Raw genomic sequence first — 8,766 nt, 5'->3', positions numbered from 1 at the left:
TAAGCGATCATTTCAGTTGTTGTTTCTTTTAAAATGATCTGTCTTTTTTTCCTCTGGCTGACTTTTTTGTTTTAGACTAACTAGAGATCTGAAGTGATTTTACCTTTATTTCCTTCAGTTTAAGCCAATTATGAAATTTCACAGTGATTTCTGAGGTAGGGGCAGAAGGAAGGCGGTCTTAAGAATCATCGGGACGGCCAGGCGTGGTGGCTCACGCCTGTAATCCCAGCACTTTCGGAGGCCGAGGCGGGTGGATCATGAGGTCAGGAGTTCAAGACTAGCCTGGCCAAGATGGTGAAACCCCGTCTCTACTAAAAATACAAAAAATTAGCCGGGCGTGGTGGTGTGGGCCTGTAGTCCCAGCTATTCAGGAGGCTGAGGCAGGAGAATCTCTTGAATCCGGGAGGCAGAGCTTGCAGTGAGCCGAGATTGCACCACTGCACTCCAGCCCGAGCGACAGAGCGAGACTCCGTCTCAAAAAAAAAAAAAAGAATAATCGGGGCTGTGGCCCAGTTGGCCTGCGGAGGTGCAGGCAGGGTGGGCCCTCACTGGGGCAGCCGCAGGGGCATGGACTGCCCCGCCCGCAGGTAGGTGATGTTCCGAGAACGTAAAAGCTGGTAGGTGATGTCCTCCACAGCTTCCAGCTTGCGCAGCTGGATCAGGGCGTCCCCTGCTGTGGCCAGTGAGTTGGTGATCAGCTCGGCGACCTTGGAGTCGCCCTCAGCAGAGATGATGGCCGCCTTTTTCTGCTGCTCAGCCTTTTCCACCACAAATCTGGCCCTCTCTGCTTCCTGCTGAGCTATCTGTTTGGCTTCCACCTCTTCTATGAACTCCCTCCCGAAAGTCAGATATGTCAAGGACAAGTCGTCCAGGATGAGCCCAAAGGTGGCTGCGCTCCCTAAGGTCATCGCTCACCTGCCTGGAGATCTGCTCCTCTGGGTGATTAGTTCTCCAGCTTCAAAGCGAGCCACCACTGACTTGAGGATCTTGGTAGTGATAGATGGCGGCACACACTCATCATTGTCCTCTCCGATGCTGGTGAAGATGCGAGGAAGCTGGGTAGCGACGGCCAGAAGATGATGCGTGGTGTGATGTAAATCTTTGCTACCGGTGATGACTGGCACATTACGTGGTTGAGAACGGCAGTCAAAGATCACTGGTTTCTGTAACCATGAGATGAGAAAGTGAGTCCCTTTCCCTACCACAATGTCCTGTACTCCACGGAATCGGTCAAAGATGACCGCTCTGTGCCCAGCATCCATACTATATAAGGCAGAGTTCACCACGCCTCCTGCAACAGCTAAGGCCAGGCCAAACTTGCCGATGGACTCCAACATTTTGGCAGCCATGTTTTCTTCTGCTGGACCCTCTCACACCTGCTTCCACCCTGACGTCCACACGAATTCCCTAGCCACATATACTGCGCGTGCGCCGCGCAGCTTCTCCTCTGCCCGCTCTCCTTCCCTGGCTGCTTTTTAAGAGTTTCTGTCTTCCTTGGATTTTCAGCCGTTTTACTCCAATGTGCCTAGGTGAAAACCTTTTCCTATCCTGCTTTGGGCTTGTAGGGCTTCTGGAATTGGTTGGACTGATGTCTGTACGAGATTTACTTCTGTGTTACCCCAGATCCATGCGGTAACCTTATTGACACAGATTCATATCAGCCCTCTGTGGTGGCTGTTCCTTGATCCTTGTCACACTTGAGCACAACCTGCCAGCGGCTTATCTCACACACTTGCTACGTGCTTTCATGTCCTGCCCTGGGGCTTTCCCAGTGGGCTGAGGCATGAGATACACACCATGGTACCCACTCAGTGCTCACGTGTACACAATCTTGAAGTGTGGGAGGTATCACGCCATGTAGTGGGTTCTACCCAATGGGAGAGGAAAACTCCTGGACAGTTTTCTCTCCCTTCCTCCTCAGAACCAGATTGTTGAAGTAACAGTTGCTCTCATACATTTTCTGATGATGGGTTGAGAGACGAGGTAATAGACTTTGCAATGAGTGTATGCTCATGTTAGTATAACACACGCTACATCTGTACTACATCCTTCTCTATCTCATGTCAATTTTACCCCACTCTTGCGCTTGTGGGAATACACTTACCAGCAAAGTATACATGTAAGCTTTTGCCTCAAGCTCTGCTTTTTAGAGGATCTGGGCTATGAGCTCCTCAAATACTTATTCTGACCCACTTCCTCTTTCCTTTTTTTTTCTGGAACTCCCGTGAAATGCATGTTAGTTTTTTTCCTTCACCACATCCTCTGGGTTTATTATTCTCTCTTATGTAATTTTTATCTGTTTGTCTCTCCACGCTTCATTCTGGGTATTTTTTCTGTCCGCTCTTATAGTAATTCTCCTTTAAATCTGATGTCAAACCTACCCACTAAATTCTTGGTTTCAGTTATACTTTTTAAAGTTCGAATATTTCTGGGTACTTCTTTTTTTAAATTGTCTATGTTACTTCTGTACAGTTTTCAACTGTATTTTCTATCTTAGGTTTGCTTACTTGGCTATAGTAAGCATAGTTATTTTAATATCTAGATCTGTTAGTTCCAATATCCAGAACCCCTACAGATATAGGTCTATTGCTTATGTTTTCTTTCAGTCTTCATGTTGTCTTGTCACCTCATGTGCCTGTGTACATAGGAGTGTGTGTTGGACATTTTATTTGAAAGATTGTTCACATAATTTGAGCCCTAGGAGATACCTCTCCCCAGAAAATATTTTCGTGTGTTTTGATCAGGTCCCCATGAGCACTGTCATCTTGAGCGACCTCAGTCTGATTTCAGAGACTAGACTTCGAGATCACTGGAAGCTGGGCTGCAGTCTGAGGAGGGGCTGCTTTTCTTTTAGTTCTCCCTACTGTTGCGGTACTATCATTTAGATAAAACTGTGTATATCGGGTGTGGGGGGTTGTGCTAATAGGATATTTCCCTTAGTGGGACCTGGACTCCAACTTTTGTACCCCTTTTACATTACAGCTGTCAAAAGAACCACTCCTCCTTTTAGCTGGAAAATGTCCTAAAGATAAATAACCCCAATTGCCAGTATTCCTATCTTCTAGATTTTGCTAAAATCTAAATTAAATGAAGAATACATTGTCAAATTATGTGCCAGCAGAGTCAAGCTGGCAATAATTCTTTTCTGTACTGATAAAGAAATATGATAAATATTTTTATACTTTAGAAATATAGAGATGATCCTAAAAGAAGCTACCAGACCGGGCGCGGTGGCTCACGCTTGTAATCCCAGCACTTTGGGAGGCCGAGGCGGGCAGATCACGAGGTCAGGAGATCGAGACCACGGTGGAACTCCATCTCTACTAAAAATACAAAAAAAAAATTAGCCGGGCGTGGTGGTGGGCGCCTGTAGTCCCAGCTACTCGGAGAGGCTGAGGCAGGAGAATGGCCTGAACCCAGGAGGCGGAGCTTGCAGTGAGCCGAGATTGCGCCACTGCACTCCAGCCTGGGCAACAGAGCAAGACTCCATCTCAAAAAAAAAAAAAAAAAAAGAAGCTACCACATTGCAGCTTCAACTCAACATTATGCCCAGAAGTACAATTTATCAAATAAGAAAATGTATCCAGTAAGAAAAGTAATCAAAAGTACAGATTATGGTGGAGCTTATTTTCAAAGCACATAATAACAATTTCTAGTATGTGTTTTACAATGACTCTGGTCAAATAATACTTCCTGGAAAACTTTACATTAATAGACGACAAAGCATAGATAACATTAACTCAAATTCACATGAATCTCTGTCTGATAAAGAGAACAAGATGGGTAATTCTTGTGAAAGTTTGCAATTTAATGGCCGGGCATGGTGGCTCACGCCTGTAATCCCAGCCCTTTGGGAGGCTGAGGCAGGCGGATCACCTGAGATCAGGAGATTGAGACCAGCCTGGCCAACATGGTGAAACCCTGTCTCTACTAAAAATGCAAAAATTCGTCGGGCATGGTGGTGCACATCTGTAATCCCAGATATTTGGGTGGCTGAGGCAAAAGAATTGCTTGAACCCAGAAGGTGGAGGTTGCAGTGAGCCGAGATCGTGCCACTGTACTCCAGCCTGGGTGACAGAGTGAGACTGTGTCTCCAAAAAAACAAAACAAAAAAAAGTCTGCAATTTAACATGTTACTAAAGAATATTCTTTGAACTTGATTTATGATACAAAGCAAAATCCTTCTGTTGCTGTGGGGGAGATGGTACATCACCTTTATTTGTTTTTAGATAGATCCTTAGTTAATTACAAAGACACAAATTAATTTGCATTTTTTATAAAAAGCAGCCTGTGGAGATCGAATTTACTTGCAGTTATGGAGAAAGCACTTAAGGATATTACCTACTAACAGTGAAATCAAGAAGTTATAGCATTTTTTTCTCTAGTCTTCCATCTTTGTTGTTATAAGACTAAATCTGCATATAATCTCTTATTACTTGAGCCTCAAATTTGCTTTCTCTTAAATACATAATGTGCAGTTTCAACACTTACACAAGAAAATTTTTGATGCATTCCTTTAAGACAATATATACAACATTTTATCAGTATTACCACAATATACAGGCTTATCATAGTCCACAATATTGCCAATATGCCTTACACAATTTTCTGAAAGGCTACCAGCCCATGCAACTCAGTTCCTTCTCTCCAACTGCTGAAATATGGTAGTTTCTATTTGAATGGGAATAGCAAATCCTAGACAAGTTCTAATTGACAAGAATATCGATAGCATATTTATTGCCAATAAGAGCACACACTACTCTTCTATTGATTAAGGTGAAATCTAGAGTCAAGAAGTTACAAAGGAGCATGGCCCTAGTGGCCACTGTGTCAGTACTGAGCAGATTTTAGAGATGTAGCTGAGGCATTGCCAGATTGTCCCAAAAAGGCCAGCGCAGTCCTCAATCCTGAATAGAATGTAAAACTCCATTTGATGAAAACTTACTATTCTATTCTTCCAAACTGTAGTGTTTCATTTATGTCATGGAAGCTGTGAACCTTTTCAATATGGAGAGTTGGGAGATGACTTGTGTTGGAGGTACTATAACATACATGTATAAGGTGAACATATAATTTCTCATCCAAACTGGGATACTTCTGAAAGCATAAGGTACTATTAATATTTATACTATACTAAGATATAAGGTACAAACTGAAATTTCACAAGAGCAAATAGTACTATGCAAACTCAAACCAGACTCACCCTACCTATAATGCAAGAAATGGACCAAACACACGATAAACACGGGAAAGCATAGTTTCCACAAATAGAATAGGTGCTCTTATGAGTTGTAATAAAGCTGCAAGTTTCATCCTAAGAACAAAAGAGAAATCTACTTTGCAAGGGTTATATTTTTAGCACAGCCTAGGCCGGGTACCACCATTGATACATCACAATAATCCAGGAACACCGTTTTTTCTCAACAGGATGAAGCAGACAAGTATCAATTATGCAAAATTAGAACTCTGCTGTACCCAAATCAATATTTAGCTAGACGTTTGCCTTCTTTTGCCCAGCCAGCACACCTGTCATCCCAGATGCAAGACAGCGCATCAGAGACATTCCTCACACAGTGATGAATGGAGTATAAAAGCAGATATAGAAATGAGAGATATTTATAACATTTGCACATTGATATAATAATAAAAACTGCATTGTTATCGTATTCACAGGCTACCAACTCATGTAAATAGTCATGGTTTCCAGTTTTGGCCCCATGTTTTTTTTTTTTGGTTTTTTTTGTTGTTTTTTTTTGAGACGGAGTTTCACTCTTGTTGCCCAGGCCAGAGTGCAATGGTGGGATCTCAGCTTACTGCAACCTCCACCTCCTTGGTTCAAGTGATTCTCCTGCCTCAGCCTCCCGAGTAGCTGGGATTACAGGCATGTGCCACCACGCCCGACGAATTTTGTATTTTTAGTAGAGACAGGGTTTCTCCATGTTGATCAGGCTGGTCTCAAACTCCTGACCTCAGGTGATCCACCCACCTTGGCCTCCCAAAATGTTGGGATTACAGGCGTAAGCCACCGCGCCGGCCTGGCCCCATCTTTTAGAGAAGCTCAACTTTACTCTTTCCTTGACAGAGAACCTTGATCATCTTACAATTGTGAATTAAACTCAGGTAGAATGCTGTGGTATCAAGCAAATATCAGGGTACTGGATTGCTGACACACACGTTTTACTCTTTGTTAATAGAAGAGAGAATTAACAATCTTACTCAATCTCTGCATTGTGTAAAAGATCCCAAGAAAGGACTTATTTCCAGATGAAACAGAAATTTAATCAGTTTCTGGCAAAAATAGGCTGTCAGTACATGAGGTTGCCCAGCATCTGGTCTCAGTTCACAGATAAGCAGAGCAGCTTTGACAAGACTAGAGAATTCCAGAAAAAGAACTAGGGATGGAAGCATCCCAGTAATATATTTCTAGCATGCTCCTTGGGTTACATGAGCAAGGTGAGGAGCACACCTTGGCATTGCCAGGTAGCTCCAGAGGATACAGCAAAGAACAGCAAAGATGTCTAAGAACAAGAAATAGCCATAACCATGGCTGGATTATTAACAACAGAGTAACAGCATTTTATAACAGCTATAGCAGAGGTAAAACGCTCCAGTAGAATTTTTTTTAAAAAACACAATAAATTGGCCGAGTGCGGTGACTCACACCTGTAATCCCAGCACTTTGGGAGGCCAAGGTGGGCGGATCACTTGAGGTCAGGAGTTCAAGACCAGCCTGGCCAACATGGCAAAACCTCATCTCTACTAAAAATACAAAAATTAGCTGGGCATGGTGGCGGCACCTGTAATCCCAGCTACTTGGGAGGGTGAGGCAGGAGAATCTCTTGAACCCGGGAGGCAGAGGTTGCAGTGAGCCGAGATCAAGCCACTGCACTCCAGCCTGGGTGACACAGCAAGACTCTGACTCAAAAAAAAAAAAAAAAAAAAGAATTCGTCAGTAGGCTACGCACAGTGGCTCACGACTGTAATCTCAGCACTTTGGGAGGCTGAGGTGGGCAGATCACTTGAGCCCAGGAATTCAAGACAAGCTTAGGCAATGTGGTGAAATCCCATCTCTACAAAAATGAGATGGGTGTGGTAGTGCATGCCTGTAGAACCAGATGCTTGGGAGGCTGAGGTAGGAGGATTGCTTGAGCCTGGGAGGAGAAAGTTGCGGTGAGCCAAGGTTGTGCCACAGCACTCCAGCCTGTGCAACAGAGCAAGACTCCATCTCAAAAAAAAGAAAGGATTAATCAGTACATCCATTATGAAAAAACAGTATGGAGGTTTCTCAAAAAATTAAAAATAGAACTACCATATGATCCAGCAATCTCACTACTGGGTATACATCCAGAGGAAATAAAATCAGTATGCTGAAGAGATGTTTGTACTCCCGTGTTCATTGCAGTGCTATTCACAATAGCCAAGATATAGAATCAACCTAACTGTCCATCACCTGATGAATGGATAAAGAAAATGCAGTATATATACACAATGGAATATTATTCAGCCCTTAAAAATACAAAAAATGGCTGGGTATGGTGGCTCACGCCTGTAATTCCAGCACTTTGGGAGGCCAAGGCAGGTGGATCATTTGATGTCAGGAGTTTGAGACCAGCCTGGCCAACATGGCAAAACCCCGTCTCTACTAAAAATACAAAAATTAGCCAAGCATGGTGGCGCATGCCTGTAATCCCAGCTACTCAGGAGGCTGAGTCAGGAGAGTCGCTTGAGGCTGGGAGGTGCAGGTTGCAGTGAGCCGAGATCACGCCACTGTACTCCAGTCTGGGCAACAGAGTGAGACTGTCTCCAAAAAAAGAAAAGATGGAAAACTTGTCATTTGAGAAAACATGGATGAACCAGGAGGACATCATCATGCTAAGTCAAATTAGCCACACACAGAAAGGCAAATACTGCATGATCTCACTTATATGTGGAATCTAAGAAAGAGGAACTCATGAAAGCAGAGAGTAGTATGGTGGTTGCTAACGAACGGATAGTGGTGAGGGGATAGAAAAGATGTTGGTCAAAAATAGAAAATTTCAGTCAGACAGGCAAAATATGTTCAAGAGATCCATCCTGCAATATGGTGACTATAGTTAATAACAATGTATTGTATATTTAAAATTGCTAAGAGGGTAGATTTTAAGTGTTCTCACCACAAAAAAATGATAAATGTGAGGTAATGCATATGTTAATCAGCTCAATGTAGCCATTCCACAATATGCACATATATCTCAAAATATCACATTGTATACCAGAAATACATACAACCCTATCTGTCAATTTAAAATAATAGTAAAAGAATTTATCAGAAAAATAAAACACCCAAAAGCATCACCAGGATTGTGGTGTTGATTCTGGAGAATCTCTGTAGGTCCACATAATCTTCAGTAGTGCTTGAAATTTGCAAAAGCCAATTTTATAACAATAATAGTTTAAGAATTCAGTTTACTGAATTCTTATGAATTCAGTAAACTGAATTCATATTCACTTTTACATACTTTAAAATAATGGTGTAAGGAATAAATACAGTCATGTAAGGAATAAAAATGTCACATAATGGGCCAGGCGTGGTGGCTCACGCCTGTAATCCCAGCACTTTGGGAGGCCAAGGTGGGCGGATCACGAGGTCAGGAGATTGAGACCATCCTGGCTAACACGATGAAACCCCGTCTCTACTAAAAATACAAAAAATTAGCCAGGCGTGGTGGCATGCACCTGTAGTCCCAGCTATTCGGGAGGCTGAGGCAGGAGAATGGTGTGAACCCG

The 8,766-nt window shown here is 43.0% G+C and overlaps 1 pseudogene; it reads right to left on the bottom strand.

Moving 5' to 3' along the window:
* Positions 1–545: 545 nt before the first annotated feature.
* LOC116474203 (prohibitin 1-like) lies at positions 546–1,380 on the bottom strand (annotated as a pseudogene).
* Between the last annotated feature and the right edge of the window lie 7,386 nt (positions 1,381–8,766).

Source organism: Hylobates moloch, unplaced genomic scaffold (assembly GCF_009828535.3).
Source record: "Hylobates moloch isolate HMO894 unplaced genomic scaffold, HMol_V3 SCAFFOLD_10, whole genome shotgun sequence".
NCBI lineage: Eukaryota > Metazoa > Chordata > Mammalia > Primates > Hylobatidae > Hylobates > Hylobates moloch.
The sequence above is the reverse complement of the archived record's forward strand: the minus strand, read 5'-3'. Positions and strand labels throughout refer to the sequence as shown.